Here is a 21,755-nt window from a genome sequence, read left to right on the forward strand (position 1 = left end):
CCATAAAATTAAAGAGGTGATTGAGATAATCCTCCTTAATTTTACACTATGGTACCCAAATGACTTTTTTTTTAGTGACTGAATAATTTTAAAAACCCTCATTTAAAATAAATCAGGATGCTTTGTATTAGAGTTGTCTTTGGGAGCCAAAATTGCTGATAAACAGACAATTTTGAATTCTAGAACAGGAGAAGAGCTTGGACTTACTTAGAAGCAGTAGGAGAAGAGCCTGAGATTTGGGGACCTGTGGCATTGTGCTCATTAATTGCAACCCGACCCGTTCTCCTGCTATCCCCAGCTTTCTTTCCTGGTGTTAACTCCCTGGTTTAAGCAATTGCAAACTTAGAGCTGCATGAGTTTTATCAGTTTTTAAGTTTTTATTTCTTTCTTTTGTTTTGGACCTCCTTCCCTTTAATACCTTGGGAGAGCTCCTAGTACCAGTAATAGCTAGTGGTTTTTGAGGAATTTGTTGTTGTTGTTTTTTAATTTGATCGTCATAAAAATCTTATAAGGCAGATATCATTACCATTGTCATTATGTAACTTGTCCAGGGCCATACAGTTAGTGAGAGGCAGAGTAAGGACTCAAACCCCAGTCTGTCTGTTTCCAGAGCCCATCTTCTCTACCTTAGGAGGCAGCATAACACAGTGGTGCCCAGCAACAATAAAAGCGGGTGCTTTTATTATGTTCCCATGTGTCAGGCATAGTTTTAAGTGCTTTAGATATATTAAGACCCCTAATCCTTGTAACTGTTCTATGATGAAGGTCCTATTAATATCCCCATGTGATGGATGAGAAAGCAGCCACAGGGAAACTAGGTAATTTTCCCAAGATCAAAAAGATAGAAAGTGCCAGAGCTGCAGTTTGAATCCCTGAGTGTGGCTCCATAGTCCATGCTTTCTGCCAGACAGTACCTTTCTGTCAAGCTGCTACTCTTTCTGGAGGAGGGCTTTGAGGATAATTCTTTCTTTCTTTTTTTTAAAAAATTTTTATTGTTATGTTAATCACCATACATTACATCATTAGGTTTTGATGTAGTGTTCCATGATTCATTGTTTGTGCATAACACCCAGTGCTCCATGCAGAACGTGCCCTCTTTAATAACCCATCACCAGGCTAACCCATCCTCCCACTCCCCTCCCCTCTAGAACCCTCAGTTTGTTTTTCAGAGTCCATCGTCTCTCATGGTTCGTCTACCCCTCCGATTTCCCCCCCTTCATTCTTCCTTTCCTGCTATCTTCTTCTTCTTCTTCTTTTTTTCTTAATATATATTGCATTATTTGTTTCAGAGGTACAGATCTGTGATTCAACAGTCTTGCACAATTCACAGCGCTCACCATAGCACATACCCTCCCCAGTGTCTATCACGCAGCCACCCCATCCCTCCCACACCACCCCCCACTCCAGCAACCCTCAGTTTGTTTCCTGAGATTAAGAATTCCTCATATCAGTGAGGTCATATGATACATGTCTTTCTCTGATTGACTTATTTCGCTCAGCATAACACCCTGCAGTTCTATTCACGTCGTTGCAAATGGCAAGATCTCATTCCTTTTGATGGCTGCATAATATTCCATTGTATATATATACCACATCTTCTTTATCCATTCATCTGTCGATGGACATCCTGGCTCTTTCCACAGTTTGGCTATTGTGGACATTGCTGCTATAAACATCGGGGTGTACGTACCCCTTCGGATCCCTACATTTGTATCTTTGGGGTAAATATCCAGTAGTGCAATTGCTGGATCGTATGGTAGCTCTATTTTCAACTTTTTGAGGAACCTCTATACTGTTTTCCAGAGTGGTTGCACCAGCTTGCATTCCCACCAACAGTATAGGAGGGTTCCCCTTTCTCTGCATCCCCGCCAACATCTGTCGTTTCCTGACTTGTTAATTTTAGCCATTCTGACTGGTGTGAGGTGGTATCTCATTGAGGTTTTGATTTGGATTTCCCTGATGCCAAGCGATGTTGAGCACTTTTTCATGTGTCTGTTGTCCATTTGGATGTCTTCTTTGGAAAAATGTCCGTTCATGTCTTCTGCCCATTTCTTGATTGAATCGTTTGTTCTTTGGGTGTTGAGTTTGATAAGTTCTTTATAGATTTTGGATAACCCTTTATCTAATATGTCATTTGCAAATATCTTCTCCCATTCTGTCCGTTGTCTTTTGGTTTTGTTGACTGTTTCTTTTGCTGTGCAAAAGCTTTTTATCTTGATGAAGTCCCAATAGTTCATTTTTGCCCTTGCTTCCCTTGCCTTTGGCGATGTTTCTAGGAAGAAGTTGCTGCAGCTGAGGTCAAAGAGGTTGCTGCCTGTGTTCTCCTTTAGGATTTGGATGGACTCCTGTCTCACATTGAGGTCTTTCAACCATTTGGAGTCTATTTTTGTGTGTGGTGTAAGGAAATGGTCCAGTTTCATTCTTCTGCATGTGGCTGTCCAATTTTCCCAACACCATTTGCTGAAGTGACTGAAGGACATTCTTTCCTGCTTTGTCGAAGATGAGTTGACCATAGAGTTGAGGGTCCATTTCTGGGCTCTCTATTCTGTTCCATTGATCTATGGGTCTGTTTTTGTGCCAGTACCATACTGTCTTGATGATGACAGCTTTGTAATAGAGCTGGAAGTCCGGAATTGTGAGGCTGCCAGCTTTGCTTTTCTTTTTCAACATTCCTCTGGCTATGCGGGGTCTTTTCTGGTTCCAAAAAAATTTTAGGATGATTTGTTCCATTTCTTTGAAAAAAGTGGATGGTATTTTGATGGGGATTGCATTAAATGTGTAGATTGCTCTATGTAGCATTGACATCTTCACAATATTTGTTCTTCCAATCCATGAGCATGGAATGTTTTTCCATTTCTTTGTGTCTTCCTCAATTTTTGCATCCATGTTCCTCAAGGATATTGGTCTGTAATTCTCCTTTTTGATGGGGTCTTTGACTAGTTTGGGGATATAGGTAATGCTGGCCTCGTAAAATGAGTTTGGAAGTTTTCCTTCCATTTCTATTTTTTGGAACAGTTTCAGAAGAAGAGGTATTCATTCTTCTTGAAATGTTTGGTAGAAATCCCCTGGGAAGCCATCTGGCCCTGGGCTTTTGTTTGTTGGGAGATTTTTGATGACTGCTTCAATTTCCTTAGTGGTTATAGGTCTGTTCAGGTTTCCTATTTCTTCCTGGTTCAGTTTTGGTAGTTGATACATCTCTAGGAATGCATCCATTTCTTCCAGGTTATCTAATTTGCTGGCATAGAATTGCTCATAATATGTTCTTATAATTGTTTGTATTTCTTTGGTGTTGGTTGTGATCTCTCTCCTTTCATTCATGATTTTGTTGATTTGGGTCATTTCTCTTTTTTTTTTTTAATAAGTCTGGCCAGGGGTTTATCAATCTTGTTAGTTCTTTCAAAGAACCAGCTCCTAGTTTCATTGATCTGTTCTACTGTTCTTTTGGTTTCTATTTCATTGATTTCTGCTCTGATCTTGATTATTTCTCTTCTCCTGCTGGGTTTAGGCTTTATTTGCTGTTCTTTCTCCAGCTCCTTTAGGTGTAGGGTTAGGTTGTGTACTTGAGACCTTTCTTGTTTCTTGAGAAAGGCTTGTATTGCTATATACTTTCCTCTTAGGACTTCCTTTGCTGCATCCCAAAGATTTTGAACAGTTGTGTTTTCATTTTCATTGGTTTCCATGAATTTTTTTAATTCTTCTTTAATTTCCTGGTTGACCCATTCATTCTTGAGTAGGATGCTCTTTAGCCTCCATGTATTTTAGTTCTTTCTGACTTTCCTCTTGTGATTGAGTTCTAGTTTCAAAGCACTGTGGTCTGAAAATAGGCAGGGAATGATCCCAATCTTTTGGTACCAGTTGAGAGCTGATTTATGACCTAGGATGTGATTGATTCTGGAGAATGTTCCATGGGCACTAGAGAAGAATGTGTATTCCATTGCTTTGGGATGGAACGTTCTGAATAGGTCTGTGAAGTCCATTTGGTCCAGTGTGTCATTTAAAGTCTTTAATTCCTTGTTGATCTTTTGCTTAGATGATCTGTCCATTTCAGTGAGGGGGGTGTTAAAGTCCCCCACTATTGTTGTATTGTTGTCAATGTGTTTCTTTGCTTTTGTTATTAATTGCCTTATATAATTGGCTGCTCCCATGTTAGGGGAATAGGTATTTACAATTGTTAGATCTTCTTGTTGGATAGACCCTTTAAGTATGATATAGTGTCTTTCCTCATCTCTTATTATAGTCTTTGGTTTAAAATCTAATTTGTCTGATATAATGATTGCCACCCCAGCTTTCTTTTAGTGTCCATTAGCATGGTAAATGGTTTTCCACCCCCTCACTTTCAATCTGGGGGTGTCTTTGGGTCCAAAATGAGTCTCTTGCAGACAGCATATTGATGGGTCTTGTTTTTTAATCCAATCTGATAGCCTGTGTTTTTTGATTGGGGCATTTAGCCCATTTACATTCAGGGTAACTATTGAAAGATATAAATTTAATGCCATTGTATTGCCTGTAAGGTGACTGTTACTGTATATTGTCTCTGTTCCTTTCTGGTCTATGTTACTTTTAGGCTCTCTCTTTGCTTAGAGGACCCCTTTCAAGATTTCCTGTAGGGCTGGTTTCGTGTTTGCAAATTCCTTTAGTTCCTGTTTGTCCTGGAAGCTTTTTATCTCTCCTTCTATTTTCAATGACAGCCTAGCTGGATATAGTATTCTTGGCTGCATATTTTTCTCGTTTAGTGCTCTGAATATATCCTGCCAGTCCTTTCTGGCCTGCCAGGTCTCTGTGGATAGGTCTGTTGCCAGTCTAATGTTTCTACCCTTGCAGGTTACATATCTCTTCTCCCGAGCTGCTTTGAGGATTTTCTCGTTGTCTCTGAGACTCGTAAGTTTTACTGATAGATGTCGGGGTGTTGACCTATTTTTATTGATTTTGAGAGGGGTTCTCTGTGCTTCCTGGATTTTGATGCCTGTTTCCTTCCCCAAATTAGGGAAGTTCTCTGCTATAATTTGCTCCAGTATACCTTCTGCCCCTCTCTTTCTTTCTTCTTCTGGGATCCCAATTATTCTAATGTTGTTTCGTCTTATGGTATCGCTTATCTCTCGAATTCTGCCCTTGTGATCCAGTAGTTGTTCATCTCTCTTTTTCTCAGCTTCTTTATTTTCCATCATTTGGTCTTCTAGATCACTGACTCTGTCTTCTGCTTCATTTACCCTAGCAGTTAGCGGCCCCATTTTTGATTGCCTTTTTGATTTCGACTTGGTTAGATTTTAGTTCTTTCATTTCTCCAGAAAGGGTTTCTCTAATAACCTCCATGCTTTTTTCAAGCCCAGCTAGTAGCTTTAAAGTGATGATTCTGAACTCCAGATCCGACATCATACTAATGTCTGTATTGAGTAGGTCCCTGGCAGTCGGTACTACCTCTTGTTCTTTTTGTTGAGGTGATTTTTTCCATGTTGTCATTTTGTGCAGGGGAGAATAGATTAATGAGAGAACAAAATGCTAACAGGGTAACAACGTCCTCAGAAAATATACTCTAAACAAATCAGAAAAGACCTGAAGCTGGGGGAAAAGAAAGGGAAAGAAAGAAAAAAGAAAAAGAAAAAAAAAGTAAAAGATAAAAACAAACAAAAACAGAACAAAACAAAAGAAAAAACAGAATATGATCAAATATGATCAGGCTGGTGCATAGATCAGTGCCACACACTAGATTTGGGGTGTATTTTTGTCTGTTAGAAGAAAGTGCCTCCCAAAATATTAATGAAAGAAAAACTTATACATGTACAAAAATAAAGGTTGATATGATGAAGGGATGGGAATATGACTGTAAAGATGAAAATTATAAAAATTTTATAAAAGGAATTGATAAGAAGTTGTTTGAAAAAAGAAAGAAGAGGAATTAAAAAAAAAAAAGCGAGAGAATGTGATCAGGCAGGAGAGTAGAACAAAACCATACACTAGAGATTTAGGGTTATATATTGATCTGTTAGAAGAAACTATCTCAAAATTTTAAAGAGAGAACAACTTATATACATTTGCCAAAAATAAGGGTAACTACTATGAAGGGATAGAATATGACTCTAAAAATGAAAAATAAAAATATTTTTTAAAAAAGGGATTGATAAGATGTTGGTTGAAAAAGGGAAAAAGAAAAATTCAAAAAAAGAAAGTTAAAAAAAATTAACTTTGAAAGACTACAGAATCATGGTAAAAAAGCCATGGATTCTATGTGCAGTATTCCCCTAGCGCTGGAGTTCTGCCGTTCTCATTGATCGGTGAACTTGGTCTTGGCGGGCTGTTCTCCCTGATCTTCTGGGGGAGGGGCCTGTTGCCGTGGTTCCCAAATGTCTTTGCCGGAGGCGGAATTGCCCTGCCCTTGCCCGGTCCGGGCTAAGTAATCTGTTCAGGTTTGCTCTCGGGAGCTTTTGTTCCCTGCTAGCTTTCGGTATAGCTTTGGAGGAGGAGAGTGAAAATGGTGGCCTCCCAATCTCCGCCCTGGAGGAGCTGAGAACTCGGGGCCCCGCTCCTCAGTGAGCCCCCAGAGAAAAGCAGTCAGTCACTCCCGTCTCCCCGGTCTCTGGCCGCACTCCGTGCTCACCCGGCCTGTGACTGCACGTTTCTATCTCTGGCACCCGACTTGGTGTGGAGTCTCCAAACCCAGCAGATCCCTGCGGTGCACTCCCGCACCACTCCTCCCGGGGAAGGAAGGTGAGTCTCCCCAGATCTGCTGCTTGTTGGGTCCCTGCTGGAGGAGCAGTGGCCTGACTGTGCCGCCGATCATGGTTTATGGCAACCCCGAGCTGAGAGCCCACGCCTCAGCTCCGTCTCTGCAGCTGGCTTACCCACTCCAATCCCTGGGAGCTCTGCCGCACTCAGGCACCCCTGGTCTTTCTGTGACCCCGAGGGTCCTGAGACCACACTGTCCCACGAGGGTTCCACTCCCCGCTTAGCCACTGGAGTGACATCCCTCAGCGGAGCAGACTTCTTAAAAGTTCTGATTTTGTGCTCCGTGGCTCTATCACTTGCCAGAAGTGGCCAGTGAAGGCCCCTCTCCCGCTGTCTATCCTCCTGAATATCGCCTTGGATTCACTTCTCTGCAGGTCCTACCTTCCAGAAAGTGGTCGCTTTTCTGTTCAGAGAGTTGTTGCTATTCTTTTCTTCCATCTCCTGTTGAGTTTGTAGGTGTTCAGAATGGTTTGATCCCTATCCAGCTGAATTCCTGAGACCAGATGAAATCCAGGTCTCCACTCCTCCGCTATCTTGCTCTGCTGAGGATAATTCTTTCTTTAAAATGAGAGTTGTATTCCTGGATCATTTATTGAATTAGTTATTTATTCTGACTTCCTTAAAGACATGAAGAATGGGGGGCGCCTGGGTGGCTCAGTCGGTTAAGCATCTGCCTTTGGCCCAGGGAACTGGGAACTGGGATCCAACCCCGAATCGGGCTCCCTGCCCAGAGGAGAGTCTACTTCTCCCTCTGCCCCTCCCTCCCACTCATGCTCTCTCTCTAAAATAAATAAATAAAATCTTTTAAAAAAATGAAGAATGGGTTCTGTTAATATAAGACATAAAGTGAATGAAGTGGGGAAAAAAGAGGCCTGTGAGGTGGTAATGAAGAGAAGAGTTACATATAGCAAGACGGTTGCAAGTGGGTCCAGCTTACCTGGTAGTGATGGCACAGCAAGAATAAAGAGAAGCTATCTCTACTTGCTTGAATAGAAGTGAGAGGTTTTTGACCTCAGTGTGTGTTTGTGTGTGTCTGTGTGTGTAAAACAATAGATGGGAAATTAGTAGAATGAGATATATTGATAAGCTGTGGCCAATGTTTTATGTGTGGATTAAACTAATTTTGTAGACCAGCAGATGCTGTCCTGGGTGTGATGACCAATAGTGCTTGTCTGAGGACTCTGACATGTTTCCATTTTCCTTGGCCCAGGTTATTTCCAGTATGTGTGCTGGCCTGAATTTGGGGGAATGTCCTCACTAACTTGAAGGCATGCTTTGGACCTGATTAGCTTCCCACCAGTGAGGAACTGGGGTTATCTCTAGTGATACAGGGCATGCAGAACAGTATTATTTTCACACTCTGTATCATTCACTAATCAAGAAGGCGAGCACATTATAGTTTGCTGTTGTCAGGTTCGGCAGGGAAAATCAATGGGAGAAAGGGGAATGTGGAAGAGTTTGCATTTTCTGGGTCTCCAAATTTTATAGATTTTTGTATTGGGGCCTAAGAATTAGTTATTCTTTTGAAGGATTGAATGGAATAGAATATTTGTTTAAGAACCGTATTTCTTTATATTGAGAACTCCTCAAAGATCCTTGTTTTTGGATTTACCTTGTGGTCCTTTGTCTTCCTGCAGGAGTGATTCTCAAAATTTCCCCAAAGTATTGTTGCTGAGGGAGGTAGGATAAATGAGAACCTTGAAACACCTCAACTGGAAGGATTTGTCTTATTAAATCAAATATGGTCAACTTAGTGGGAAGGAGTTATGTGTGATATAGGACCATTGGTAGTGTTCCATGATGTGATAAGGTGTGTTTGACATTAGGAGAAATGTGCTTTTACTGAGAGAAAAGAAAAAAAGAACTTTTCCAAGGTGAAAAACAATGTACCTTTATTGGGAGAAAAGAAAAAAAAAAACTTTTCCAAAATGGAAAACCATCTAGAGCCCATGCCACAGTCAGCTGGGTATAGAGCTTATAGAGGCAGCAGATTCAGAATGAACACATACAGACAAGAACAGGTATCAGATAACAGGTCCAACATGTGAGCTGTTGAGAAAGTGCCAATGATCATAGGCATGGAATTGTATTCCTGAGTTGCAAGGAACTCCCAGATACCACTTACTGTGACAGAGGCCTATAATGGCTCCAAATTAAGCAGGCAGTAGGAGAGCCCTTCATGTTTCCATGTCCGAACTTTGGTTTATTCCCATACCCTACATATTTCTATGGGATGCTGTATATGTCCTGTAAGAGTTGGGGTGACTAAAAGTTTTAGATTCTAGGGCTAAGGATTTTAAATAGGCCCAAAGAGGGTTCCTGGAAGAGATGGAAGTTGTGGGAGTGACTGTTCTTGGCAAGAATATAGAGAATGAGAGCCCTCCCTCCACTAGGTAACCTTTTTGTAGATAAACTATGTATTTGGCTTAGTGGATGACTGTGCTCCATGTCTTAGGAGAGCTGTACTGCTATTGCTGATTTCAGGTGAAAGAATGCTAGATCCTGCTATGGCCTGTTGACGTGGCAAGCCTTCAGGATGGACTCTAGGTGGCAATGTTGCAGACGATTTTTAAACAGGACTTCCCAGTTCCCCAGTTCCTTTTCCAGATGTATGTACTAGCATTAACACTTAAACAGCACTTACTGTGTCCCTGATCTGGTAATGTTCTATTTTATAATTTTTTTGAAGATTTCTTTCTTTATTTGAGACACAGGGAAACAGAGACCGAGAGGAGAGAGCCCGTGTGCGCGCACAAGTAGGGGGAGGGGCAGAGGGAGAGAATCTTAAGCCGACTCCCTGACAACCAGGGAGCCCAATTAGGGGCTTGTCGCGGGGCTCAGTGCAGGTTCTACTTGGGGCTTGATCTCACCACCCATAAGATCATGACCTGAGCCGAAACCACCAGTCTGCCTCTTAAACAACTGAGCCACCCAGGTGCCCCTTGTTTTACAAATTTTAACTCAATTAACCAACAAGCACATGAAGCTGGAATACTTTTACATCCCTACTTTTAAAGACTAGGAAAACGAGGCACAAAGAATCTGTGGCAAAAAAAAGAAAAAGAATTTATGGCATTTGCCCAAGCTGAGTGGCAGAACTGGAATATGAACTCAAGTCATCTACTCCAGAGTTACTTTTAATTAATATGGCTTTGCTGCTGCTTGTGGATAATTTTAAAGCTATGGAAAAACAGACATCCAAGGGAAAATCTAACGCAAGTTTCATGCATCCACCAAGCTGGGCCTGTGCTTATATTTTGTTGGAACAGGCACCTTTTCCATAGATGTCTATGGACAGGTGCTGCAACAAACCTAGTATCTTTCCCTTAGGTCTCCTTCATTCACAGGAAGGGTGTTTTCTATTTCCAGGTGGATCTCAGACTATTAGGTGCCTCCAAACAGATAAAAAAGCTACCTTGATGGGCAGCAGATAATGTTACAGACCAGATTCTGGTCTAGTAGACCCATCTATCTGTTTCTCTCAAGCTTTTCCATCCATCTCTGTGATGTGAACACCCCCCCACAGGTGATTCCAATCAGAGATGTGGCCATATTTGTAATGCAAATAGCAGTGATTACATTTGTAACACAATCCTTATAGAAATCAAGGAAAATACTGAAGTTTATTGGCAACAATGAATAGTCTGGAGACGAGCACTCTATTTGATAGCAAGTGGGAGAAAGTATGGAGTGGCTGTTATCTCTTACACTAGTCCTCAATTTCTACTGATTTTTCCCTTGCTGGAGGGTCCATGGTATGAAATTTTCACACTTCTCCTTTGTGTCTGAATTCTGTTGTGTGCCTGGCCTATGTACCCCTCCCAGGTTCTATTCCTCCTGCCACCTTTGAGTTGGGGCCCTCACATGGGGAGGTGTTTTTAGAGGTAGAAACAGTCCCATATTAGAATGCTTGAATAGTTGATCTGGTGCCTGGTGCCTGGTCCTTCCAATAATACATAGTGATGTGCTTTTAAGCCTGAGGTCCTCTGACCTGTGGGAGGGATGCATAAGGTCCTCTTTCTGCATTTTGAGGGCACTGGTGATCAGCAGTGCTAAATGCTGTGAACTTATGAGAGGAGGATGATACATTCCCTGTATTTGGCATAGTACCTGGTATATAGTAGATTTCTATAAATATTTCTTGAATGGATGAGTAAACAGAGCACAGATCCTGGTATATTGTCCACATGGCTTACAGGTGGTACAGAGACAAGTCTTCAGGTTGTGTTTTGTTTACCTGAGAGATTTGGAACTGAACCATCACTGTTGCATCAAAGAGGAATTAATTGTGGGTCTTTGGTGTTTCGAAGATGGGTGATACAGATTGGCTGAGGTTGCAACTGTCTTGGCAGAGGCCATGGATTTTATGTCTAGGAATCTGTAGGCACTGAGAGAAGAGTCAGTTTTGATCTATTTATCAAACCACATGGTGGCTGAGACTATCCTAGAATTCATCATCCAGGATATCTTTGTTCTTATCTCACTCATTTTGGGATGTAGTAAATATGAGGTTTTGTTGGAATCAATGCCAAGGATTATTCTTAAGATGATGAAGAATTCTCCATATGTGTCTTAGGGGGCTGGAGCAAAAATTGGAATGGACATGGAAGAAGCTGACTTGCCAAAACTCCCAAAGTCTCTTTGATTTGTTGGCTGGAGTTGGGCCAAAAACTTTGACATAGGCCCTGTATTAATTAGCACATTAATTAAGGGTAAGTTGCTAGAAGAAAGAGACCTCAAAATATGCAACAGTCTGGAAATATGTGGCCAGTTCAGGGTAAGTGCGGGCTCCGTTCTCTGAGGTCATTCATGGGCCTTGGTTCCTTTTGCCTTATTGCTGTTTTATTCCTTGGACCAGAGGTTGAAAAACTTTATTATACATTAGAAGATATGTTGGGCTCCATGTCCAGAGTTTCCAATTCAGATCTGGGGTGGGTCGTGAGAATTTGCATTTCTAACAATTTTCCTGGGGATGCTGATGCTGTTGGTCTTAGAACCACACTTTAAGAGCCACTGTCCTAGGGTGTGGTTCTTGTCCATTTGGCTGTGGCTGGCCTGCCTGCACCCTGTCTGGGTTCCAACTCTGAAGGAAGGGGCAAAGAAAAAGAGCATGAAGTAGTGCACTCCTACCTGTTTTAAGGACAGGTCCCAAAAGTTGTACATACTCCTTTTGCTTACATTTCATTGGTAAGAACTTTGTAACATAACTGTCTGCAAGGAAGGCTGGGAAATGGAGCTTTGAGCTGATAGATCATGTTCCCAACTATAACATGGGTACTCTGTTACCAAAAAGAAGAAGAGGAGAAATAGCGGTCTTTGGTCAGCCTTTGCCTTGCATTCATATGTCCTCCTGTGCTCTGTGATGTCCTCCTACTCTCTGCAGATTCAGAGCAGTTCTCCCAGGAGAACTGCCCTGAGAAATGCCCTGAGCTCAGCCAGGCTCCTGGGGAGTCCTCAGACCTTTGAACTTGGCTTGTGCACTACTGTGGCCTAAAACGTTGATTTTTCTCCTCCCCGCTGCTGCCCTCCTCCTTTTTCTCTCTCAGCCTCAGACCTCCCCATCAGGTGGCCCATTTTCTTCACAGCTGATACTACAGCAACTGTGTTCTTATCCTGCTGATGCTACTTCCAGTTTTGATAGTGATTGACTGCTTGAGGAGGAATAAAATCCTTCCTATTCTTCTCATGGATAGCTGAACTCTTAAACCTATTGCTCCAACCTGAAGCATGACCTTCAAAAACATGAAATTATTTTAACCTGCCAGGTTGCCTTGCACAGAGAGTGAAAGAACTGCATTATATCTAATAAAAGGATTTCTGATATGTAACAAAAGTGGTCCGTAATGTGGATTTCACTGACGTATGGGTAGAAGCTAATATATTTTCTTTCATTAAAATTCTCATCAGCAGAGTCTACATTTTGTCAACGAAAAGCCAGTGACCTTGAAGGTTTTACTATCTGTGGATATTGTTAAAACAACATTCCCTCCACTTCATTCTCACTTGCTAAGTTTTCATGACACTAAATTCTATTTCCATTGAAGTTCATGTAGCATCATTCCCTTTAAAAGGAGTTGTCTGAGGAAGATTAACTTAGTCTGTTTCTCTACTGCTAACCTATGTCATCATAAGCCATAAAAGCCTAGTCTAACATCACCCCGATTGAACTTTCTTTGTGGTTGAAACGTAATTTGAAGCTGGATAGCATTTTCCTGTAGAGGATAATGGCTGAGCTCAGCCTCTGAAGTCCCAATGCCTGCTTTTAAATCCTGGCTCTTATTGTGTGTACTTGAAAGTTTTATTTGAACCCTGAGTCTCAGTTTTCTCTCATAAAAATGGGAATACAAATATTATGTACTTCATAGGGTGGTTGTGTTAAAGAAAAAAATTTTCTGACACATGTTAAAAATGGTAAGGAAGATTTTTGCAGTAGGGGTTATGACTATGGCAATAGGGGAGAGAGATTGGATTCAAGTCTGAATACAGCAAATGCAGCTTGTGACTTAGAGCCAAAGAGCAGAGGGTATCAGTGGATGGAAAATTACTAATAAAAGGTATCAAGAGTAGTGGGATTCTTGCTAAACTGGCCTAATGGGGTTCTTTATAGGAGTAGGCCAAGGAATTGTACATCAAAGGTGAGAGATGAAGAACTTGATCAGATATCAAGGGTGATCAGATATCAGAGTTGGGAGATTCTTGCTAAACTGATTTAGTAGGATTCTTTAAAACAGAACAGAGGCCAGTGTCAAGGCATAGTCAAGAAGAGGGTCAGAGAAACCTGATTAAAATTCAGTCAAGGAAACAGTCGTTATCAGTTGTTGCCAAGACCAGTGTCAAGGACATTTCCTCTTCTCTTTTCTTCTAGGAATTTTACAGTTTCAAGTTTACATTGAAGTCTTTAATCCATTTTGGGTTAATTTTTGTGAGTGATGTAAGATAAGGGTTCGATTTCACTCTTTGACCCACTGGTTGTTCTTTGACCCACTGTTGTATAAATCTGCATTTTTAAATTTTCCAGTTTTCTTTCTGTTGCTTCTAGTTTCATACCCTTATGATCTGAAAAGATACTTGATATGATTTCAGTCTTCTTAAATTTGCTAAGACTTGTTTGGTTACCTAACATATTATGTGTCCTGGAGATTGTTCCATGTGACTTGAGAAGAATGTGTATTGTATTGCGCTGCTGTTGAATGGAATGTTCTGTATCTATTAGTTTCATCTGGTCTCAAGTTACTTCAAGTCCAGTGTTTCCTTATTGATTTTCTGTCTGAATGATGTAGCCATTGTTGAAAGTGGGATATTGAAGTTCCCTACTACTATTATTGTATTGCCTTTTCCTTTTTTCAGATTTGTTAGTATTTGGTGCTCTGATGTTAGGTTCATATTCTCTTGATGAATTGACCCTTTTATCATTATATAATGACTTTCTTTGTCTCATTATAGTTTTTGACTTAAAAATCTATTTTGTCTGATATAAAAATAGCTACCTCCACTTTTTTTTTGGTTTCTATTGTCATGGAATATCTTTCTCATCCTTCCCTTTGAGCTTAATGGGTGTTCATCAAGTGAAATGACTCTCCTGCAGTCAGCATATAGTTGGATCTTTTTTTTTTTTTAATCTGTTCAACAGGCTCTCTCTGCCTTTCGATTTGAGAATTTAATCCATTTACATTTAAAGTAATTGATAGGCAAGCGCTTACTAATGCCATCTTATTGTTTTCTGGTGTTTTTAGTTCCCTGTTCCTTTCATTCTTTCTTGCTGTCTTCATTTGTGAATTTATGATTTTCTGTAGTGGTATGCTTTGATTCTTTTCTCTTTATTTTTGTGTATCTACTGTATGTTTTTGCTTTGTGGTTACAATAAAGCTTACATAGAATTTAAGCTGATAACAACTTAATCTAGATTGCATACAAAAGCTCTGCTCCCACTACTACACGTTTTATGTTTTGATGTCACAAGTTACATCTTTTTATATTGTTATATTATTAAATTATCATAGCTATAGTTACTTTTAATATTTTGTCCTTTAACCTTTATACTAATAGTAAGTGATTAGCACACCACCATATTACACATTTAAGTATTCTGAATTTGACTATATGCTTATCTTTATCAGTGTGTTTTATATTGTCATATGTTTCTTTTACTAATTAGTATCCTTTATTTTAGCTTGAAGAACTCCTTTCAGCATTTCTTATAAGGCAGGTCCAGTGGTGACTCACTCAACAGCTTTTGTTTCTCTGGGAAAGTCTTTATCTCTACTTCATTAATAAAGGACAACTTTGCCAGGTAAGTTCATCTTAGTTGGCAAGTTTTGTTTTCCTTTTCTTTTAGTGCTGTCAATATATCTTCCCACTCTGTCCTGGCTTTTAAAGTTTCTACTGAGAAATCTAACTTTGAATAGAATTTTGAAATTTTATCTTTGTTTGTGATTTTAGATAATTTTATTATAATGTCTTAGAGAAGCTCTCTCTAGGTTGAGTTTTTGTTCTGTGACCTATGAGTTTCAGGAACTTGGATGTCCAGATCTCTCTCCAGAACTGGAAAGTTCTCAGCCATTAATTCTTTAAATAAGCTCTCTGCCCCTTTCTCCCTTTCTTTGCCTTCTGGGCTCCAATAATTCATATACTGTTTCATTAATGTTATCCCATAGTTCACATAGAATTTTTCACTCTTTTAAAGTTGTTTTTAGTTTGTTCTCCTTTGACTGGATAATTTCAAATGAACTGTTTTCTACTTCACAGATTCTTTCTTCTATCCTTAAATGAAGTCTGCCATTGATGCTCTCTATTGTTCATTTTTCATTGTATTCTTCAGCTCCAGTATTTGTTTTCTTCTTTTTTAATGATTTTTATCTCTCTGTTAAATTTCTGCTTTTTTTCATGGATTTTTAAAATTTAGTTTAATTGTTTTCTGTGTTTTCTTATAGCTCACTGAGCTTCCTTAAAGCAACTATTTTGAATTCTTTATCTGGAAAATCACAGATCTCCATTTATTTGCGGTTGGTTCCTGGAAAATTATGATGTTCTTTTGGTGGTATCATGTTTCTCTGACTTTTCATGTTCCTTGAAGTCTTGCATTGCTGTCTTTGCATTTGAAGGAGTCAAATCCTCCAGTCTTTACTTACCTCTTCTTTGTGTCCAATCTCATATTCTTTTGCTCTAATGGTGTGCTGGAACTTCTCCACTTGACTATTGGACTTCCACAAAAGCACTCCTGTCTGTAGGTGATTGTCAAAAATCAGTGTTCTTTGTGGAGAAGATGATATAAAACTCCTATTTGCCATTTTGATGACATTACTTTTTGATTTGCCTTGTTTTGATATCACATTTCTTGTGGCTGTAGCTCTTGTCATAGAAATCTGGGAAATATGCCTCTTTGAAATGCCAGTACTTACTTGATAACAAGCATTTCCTAACTATCAGAAAGTATATTTTGATAACAGCATTATCTCATCCCATTAATGACAACTGTCCATTCTTTCCCTTTTATACCTGTCTTGGTGTTTTCTTACCTGCGTCTCTGCTTTGAGTGCTGCCTTCAGATGGCATGGGTTTCTGTTGCTGCTGCCTGCCCTCAGCTCAATGTCCTCTTTCTATACTTGCTGTTGTCCTCTGCTGTAGGGCACCTGCATCCCAGTCTATCTTCACCTAGATTCTCTGGCTATCAATAGGAAGTTGTATATAGATATATATATTCCATTCTGCATCCAAGTAAGATTATTTTTAACATTTTATTGAGGTATAATATAGATATAGAAAACAGCACATATTACAAGTATACAGCTCATTGAATTTTCACAAAGTCAACATTTCCATTCAACCAGCACCCAGCTCAAGAAACAGATTATACTAGCACCCCAGAAACCTTTCTCATGTTAGTCATTAATTATTCCCATCACCATTGCCTGCATCAAAGGTAACCACTTGACTTCTAACAGCACTTTAGTTTTACTAACAGCATTTTAGTTTTGCTCTGTTTTTGTACTATATATATATATATATTTGAGTGTGCTTCTTTTGTTTACCATGTTTTGAGATTCATCTATATTGTTGAAATGCAGAGTGTTCATTCTCATTGCTCTATGTACTCCTTTGTGTGACTGTGTTATTTTATTCAGATGTCATAGGAACATTTGACATTCCCACATTATCACTATTTTGAATAAGGCTGCTATTTTTTTTTTAATTTAAAACTTTTGCTATTAAAGTTGGGAAGTGTATCTGGGAAGTGACAGAGTTAGTATTATAAGTTGTCTTATTGGTAACCTCAGGAACAAAACATTATCCACTGCTTTACCTCTAAAATATAATCAGCCTACCTTTAGTATTTCAATATTCATGAAAATGATGATTTAAACACACCCTGTACACGATTTCCTTTGGATTTCCTCCCTTTCACTATTACTGAGAGTGTTAGGTAGTGTTCATCAGAAGATGCTTCTTGACATGAAATCAATAATTTGTTATAAGATCTTATCAAGTACAGAGGGTAGACATTAGCTTTACTATTTAATTAATCTCCATTTCAAGCTTTTCCCAGGGGCTCTACCACGGATACCGTGATAAATCACACATAAAAAGTGCACACATTATGATTTTTGTGGAGGATTCTACATTATTTAGTCATGTTCGTAGTCATGCATGTCTGCACACTAAACACTGGTTATCAGTGATTAATGGACAACATGCTTGAACAATGCTCTCCTACTTGAGCTAATGAACTAAATAGTTTATTTCATGCTCCATTTCCACAAATAAATGGCTGTAATACATAATGTGATAATTCCTGATCTTGTCACAGTGCATTTTCTTGTCTTTAATGAACACAAAAACTTTTGAAAATCAAATTTAGTCAGGCAGTGCATTGTGATTTTATATGTTAGATAGATTATAAAATGTTGCTGAAGTCAAAATGTTTACACTGAAAGGAAAAGAGTACTTAAAATTAAGCAAGAACTTGAAAGGACACAATGAAGAGCTTTAAAATAAATCATAATAAACTTTTATTTTAATTTCACTTATCCTCTTGGGGAAAACTGTACTTATTCTACACATTTATGTAAGCTTGTAAATAAACATTCTTTTCTTAATCATTTTGATACATGTCTATATAGTAGAATTCTGGTTTAGCTTCATATATCTAACATTCACTTCTTCACTTGTGGTTTTTGTTTGTTTATCTTTCATAGGTTCTTGTATAAGTTTTATGTTGAACAAGAACAATCTGTGGGAGTGAATCACCAGGACACCTTATTTTTTATTATTTTTTAAAATCAATTAATCAATTAATTAATTATTTTTAATGTAGTGTTCCATGATTCATTGTTTGCATATAACATCCAGCGCTCCATTCAGTATGTGCCCTCTTTAGTACCCATTATCAGGCTAACCTATCCCACCACCCTCTCCCCTCTAGAGCCCTCAGTTTGTTTCTCAGAGTCCATAGTCTCTCATAGTTTGTCTCCCCCTCCTTCCCCCCCTCTTCATTTTTCCCTTCCTACAATCTTCTTTTTTTCTTTTTTTTAAAACATATAATATATTATTTGTCTCAGAGGTACAGGTCTGTGATTCAACAGTCTTACACAATTCACGGTGCTCACCATAGCACATACCCTCCCCAATGTCTCTCACCCAGCCACCCCATTCCTCCCACCCCCCACCACTCCAGCAACCCTCAGTTTGTTTCCTGAGATTAAGAATTCCTCATATCAGTGAGATCATATGATACATGTCTTTCTCTGATTGACTTATTTCGCTTAGCATAATACCCTCTGGTTCCATCCACGTCGTTGCAAATGGCAAGATTTTTTTTTGATGGCTGCATAATATTCCTTTCTATAAATGGAAAAATGTCTGTTCATGTCTTCTGCCCATTTCTTGATTGGATTCTTTGTTCTTTGGGTGTTGAGTTTGATAAGTTCTTTATAGATTTTAGATACTAGCCCTTTATCTGATATGTCATTTGCAAATATCTTCTCCCATTCTGTTGGTTGTCTTTTGTTTTTGTTGACTGTTACCCTTGCTGTGCAAAAGCTTTTTATCTTGATGAAGTCCCAATAGTTCATTTTTGCCCTTGCTTCCCTTGCCTTTGGCAATGTTTCTAGGAAGAAGTTGCTGCGGCTGAGGTCAAAGAGGTTGCTGCCTGTGTTCTCCTTTAGGATTTGGATGGACTCCTGTCTCACATTGAGGTCTTTCAACCATTTGGAGTCTATTTTTGTGTGTGGTGTAGGAAATGGTCCAGTTTCATTCTTCAGCATGTGGCTGTCCAGTTTTCCCAACACCCTTTGTTGAAGAGACTGTCTTTTTTCCATTGGACATTCTTTCCTGCTTTGTCAAAGATGAGTTGACCATAGAGTTGAGGGTCCATTTCTGGGCTCTCTATTCTGTTCCATTGATCTATGGGTCTGTTTTTGTGCCAGTACCATACTGTCTTGATGATGTCAGCTTTGTAATAGAGCTGAAAGTCCAGAATTGTGATGCTGCCAGCTTTGCTTTTCTTTTTCAACATTCCTCTGGCTATGCGGGGTCTTTTCTGGTTCCATACGAATTTTAGGATTATTTGTTCCATTTCTTTGAAAAAAGTGGATGGTATTTTGATGGGGATTGCATTAAATGTGTAGATTGCTATAGGTAGCATTGACATCTTCACAATATTTGTTCTTCTAATCCATGAGCATGGAATGTTTTTTCATTTTTTTGTGTCTTTCTCAATTTCTTTCATGAGTATTTTATAGTTTTCTGAGTACAGATCCTTTGCCTCTTTGGTTAGATTTATTCCTAGGTATCTTATGGTTTTGGGTGCAATTAAATGGGATCGATTCCTTATTTTCTTTTTCTTCTGTCTTGTTGTTTGTGTATAGGAATGCCACTGATTTCTGTGCATTGATTTTATGTCCTGCCACTTTACTGAATTCCTGTATGAGTTCTAGCAGTTTTGGGGTGGAGTCTTTTGGGTTTTCCACATAAAGTATCATATCATCTGTAAAGAGTGAGAGCTTGACTTCTTCTTTGCCGATTTGGATGCCTTTTATTTCTTTTTGTTGTCTGATTGCTGTGGCTAGGCCTTCTAATACTATGTTGAATAGCGGGGGTGATAGTGGACATCTCTGCCACATTCCTGACCTTAGGGGAAAAGCTCTCAGTTTTTCCCCATTGAAAATGATATTTGCTGTAGGTCTTTCATAGATGGCTTTTATGATCTTGAGGTATGTACCCTCTATTCCTATACTCTGAAGAGTTTTAATCAAGAAAGGATGCTGTACTTTGTCAAATGCTTTTTCTGCATCTATTGAGAGGATCATATGATTCTTGTTCTTTCTTTTGTTAATGTATTGTGTCACATTGATTTGAGGATGCTGAACCCACCTTGCAGGCCAGGAATAAATCCCACTTGGTCGTGGTGAATAATCCTTTTAATGTACTGTTGGATCCTATTGGCTAGCATTTTGGTGGGAATTTTGGCATCCATGTTCGTCAGGGATATTGGTCTCTAATTCTCCTTTTTGATGGGGACTTTGTCTGATTTTGGGATCAAGGTAATGGTGGCCTCATAAAATGAGTTTGGAAGTTTTCCTTCCATTTCTATTTTTTGGAACAGTTTCAGAAGAATAGGTATTAATTCTTCTTGAAATGTTTGGTAGAATTCCCCTGGGAAGCCATCTGGCCCTGGGCTTTTGTTTGTTGGGAGATTTTTGATGACAGCTTCAATTTCCTTAGTGGTTATAAGTCTGTTCAGGTTTCCTATTTCTTCCTGGTTCAATTTTGGTAGTTGATACATCTCTAGGAATGCATCCGTTTCTTCCAGGTTATCTAATTTGCTGTCATAGAGTTGCTCATAATATGTTCTTATAATCGTTTGTATTTCTTTGGTGTTGGTTGTGATCTCTCCTCTTTCATTCATGATTTTGTTGATTTGGGTCATTTCTCTTTTTTTTTGATAAGTCTGGCCAGGGGTTTATCAATCTTGTTAATTCTTTCAAAGAACCAGCTCCTAGTTTCATTGATCTGTTCTACTGTTCTTTTGGTTTCTATTTCATTGATTTCTGCTCTGATCTTTGTTATTTCTCTTCTCCTGCTGGGTTTAGGCTTTATTTGCTGTTCTTTCTCCAGCTCCTTTAGGTGTAGGGTTAGATTGTGTATTTGAGACCTTTCTTGTTTCTTGAGAAAGGCTTGTATTGCTATATACTTTCCTCTTAGGACTTCCTTTGCTGCATCCCAAAGATTTTGAACAGTTGTATTTTCATTTTCATTGGTTTCCATGAGTTTTTTTAATTCTTCTTTAATTTCCTGGTTGACCCATTCATTCTTGAGTAGGATGCTCTTTAGCCTCCATGTATTTCAGTTCTTTCTGACTTTCCTCTTGTGATTCAGTTCTAGTTTCAAAGCACTGTGGTCCAAAAATATGCAGGGAATGATCCCAGTCTTTTGGTACTGCTTGAGACCTGATTTGTGACCTAGGATGTGATTGATTCTGGAGAATGTTCCATGGGCATAGAGAAGAATGTGTATTCTGTTGCATTGGAATGGGATTTTCTGAATATATCTGTGAAGTCCATTTGGTCCAGTGTGTCATTTAAAGTCTTTATTTCCTTGTTGATCTTTTGCTTAGATGATCTGTCCATTTCAGTGAGGGGGGTGTTAAAGTCCCCTACTATTATTGTATTGTTGTTGATGTGTTTCTTTGATTTTTTATTAATTGGCTTATATAATTGGCTGCTCCCATGTTAGGGGCATAGATATTTATAATTGTTAGGTCTTCTTGTTGGATAGACCCTTTACGTATGATATAGTGTCTTTCCTCATCTCTTATTATAGTCTTTTGTTTAAAATCTTTTTTGTCTGGTACAAGGATTGTCACCTGAGCTTTCTTTTGATGTCCATTAGCATGGTAAATGGTTTTCCACCCCCTCATTTTCAATCTGGAAGTGTCTATGTGTCTAAAATGAGTCTCTTGCAGACAGCATATTGATGGGTCTTGTTTTTTAATCCAATCTGATAGCCTGTGTCTTTTGATTGGGGCATTTAGCCCATTT

The sequence above is a fragment of the Neomonachus schauinslandi genome, chromosome 9 (assembly GCF_002201575.2).
Source record: "Neomonachus schauinslandi chromosome 9, ASM220157v2, whole genome shotgun sequence".
In the NCBI taxonomy this organism is placed as follows: domain Eukaryota; kingdom Metazoa; phylum Chordata; class Mammalia; order Carnivora; family Phocidae; genus Neomonachus; species Neomonachus schauinslandi.